Here is a 2,500-nt window from a genome sequence, read left to right as displayed (position 1 = left end):
GAGGAAGGAGGGGTCAGAGAGACGGAGACAGAGGAAGGAGGGGTCAGAGAGACGGAGACAGAGGAAGGAGGGGTCAGAGACGGAGACAGAGGAAGGAGGGGTCAGAGAGACGGAGACAGAGGAAGGAGGGGTCAGAGACGGAGACAGAGGAAGGAGGGGTCAGAGAGACGGAGACAGAGGAAGGAGGGGTCAGAGACGGAGACAGAGGAAGGAGGGGTCAGAGAGACGGAGACAGAGGAAGGAGGGGTCAGAGACGGAGACAGAGGAAGGAAGGGTCAGAGAGACGGAGACAGAGGAAGGAGGGGTCGGGGCAGAAAGGCATGTGCGACCGACATGCCACTGAGGAGAGCTGCTGCTAGGGAATCACTTCACTTTCACTTGGCTCACAGTGGATCGCCGTGTGAGGCAATACGGGTATAGAACAGTCGTTCTATCGCCATTTATTTGACACCTTAACATTTCGTGGTCAGAGAGTTGGCCGTAAACACTAAACAGACACAAAGTAGAGTTCGTTTTTTTATTTTTTTTATTATCCTTTATTTACCCAGGGTAGTAGCTGAGCTCATTTTCAGCAACGCCCTGCTATTCAGCTATTCAGCTATTCAACTATTTTCAACAAAAGTCACACTTTTTTAATATCTTTTCAACATCTTTTTTTTTTCTACTTTTGGAACTTTGGAAAAAGCCCTTGCTGCCAATACATTTTGTACATTTACTCAAGTAAAATTTCAAAACAGGACTTCTGTTTATATTGTGCTATATTGATAATGGTCATTTTACTCAAATCAAACTGAACAGGCCACGGTGGAAAAAAAGGGAGAGAGAGAGAGAGAGAGAGAGAGAGAGAGAGAGAGAGAATATGGAGATGACGCAGAGGTATAATTAACATTACGCTGACTCTGTGGAAATGCCTCTTTAACCCATTTAGGCCTGACGTTGAGAAAAAAAAAGTCTTCTAAATTCTGACAGTTTTCTTAAAAACTCATGTTGCTATGTCAGTCATTCTCAAACATTTTCATGTCAAGGGCCCCCAAAAATATCTGTAATTGGCCGCCGACTCCCATCTGAAAATATGTTGTTCCAGACGCCCCCAGAAGCAAAGATTTGAGTTAAAAACTTTCGATCTGAAACAATATATATTCAAAGATTTGTGCCGCAAGCTCATGCTTGTAGATCTGTTATTTTCCAATAGCTAAAGTATAACATAAACACCAAAAAGGGGTTCACCGTCCTGAATGGATTAAATAATATTTCTATGGAGTGCATTGAGCCGACGCCATTATCCAAAGTGAACTGTAATGAGGGAGGCGTTGAGTTAAGTGTGCTCTGAGGTGGCAGAGATGGAATGGAACACGTGGCTGTTCAGACATCCACTGTTTGCCACGATCAAAACTATAAGTGCTCCTGGTTAGGGGGGGGGGGGCATTGTATCAAATTACCACTTGTTAATATATTGCTGATTGTTAACAGCAGAAAGGACAGAATGGAGGGGTGATGGGGTGGGCAACTTTGACAATGGAGAGGGCCACTATATCTCCACACTCACTCCAAGAGGGCCACTATATCTCCACACTCACTCCAGAGGGCCACTATATCTCCACACTCACTCCAGAGGGCCACTATATCTCCACACTCACTCCAGAGGGCCACTATATCTCCACACTCACTCCAGAGGGCCACTATATCTCCACACTCACTCCAGAGGGCCACTATATCTCCACACTCACTCCAGAGGGCCACTATATCTCCACACTCACTCCAGAGGGCCACTATATCTCCACACTCACTCCAGAGGGCCACTGTATCTCCAAACTCACTCCAGAGGGCCACTATATCTCCGTAGTCTCTGTGACACCTCTAGGGGCCGCAATCTGCATTCAAATATTATCCTAGAAGCTTTGTCATTGGTCGATTTGCCTGTCTACTTCCTGATTGGTTAGCCTTTGCTACCAGGGAGCGTTCTACTCATTGCTGGCTGTCTGAATACAAACAAAAAGAAAAAAGGTCATTAAAATGTTGAGATAATTTGCTTATAGCAGCATTAACCCATTGACGCCTGGTGCAACGTATACGTTGTTCTACCCTTGATGCCGGCCGTGCTCTCTGTGTCTCATCAGCTATTGCTATACATGTAGCAACATAACGATTAAAAAAAAAAATCATCAGAATTTGAAGGTTTTCAGAAACCTTAGGTCAGGCCCTAGAAGGCGTTCCCAGATTCGGCCTCAGGCATCAATGGGTTAAGTGAAGGTGCAGGCCGCCCCTGGACGCTTAAAAGGTCTTTAAATAAATAAAGGACGAAATGCCTATGGGACAAATGCATTGCGATTCATTTCCTGGGCCACTCGTTCTGAAAGGGGGAGGGACTGCGATGCTCTATACCAGGCTACCAGCCATGGGTCAAGTAGAATGTTGTAAAATGATCGTATCATGAATACATTTGCATTATATTCCACACTGCCCTCTTCCGTAGCATTGCGCTACGCTAACACTGCCAGTC

The 2,500-nt window shown here is 45.6% G+C and overlaps 1 protein-coding gene across 1 annotated transcript in view; it reads left to right on the top strand.

Moving 5' to 3' along the window:
- Positions 1-2,500, top strand: part of snta1 (syntrophin, alpha 1) — a 68,374-nt gene that overhangs the window by 53,380 nt on the left and 12,494 nt on the right. The gene's annotated exons all lie outside the window — the stretch shown is intronic.

Source organism: Protomyctophum bolini (assembly GCF_963924005.1).
Source record: "Protomyctophum bolini genome assembly, chromosome: 2".
Taxonomy (NCBI): Eukaryota; Metazoa; Chordata; class Actinopteri; order Myctophiformes; family Myctophidae; genus Protomyctophum; species Protomyctophum bolini.
Note: the sequence above shows the minus strand (reverse complement) of the source record. Positions and strands in the feature narration are given on the sequence as shown.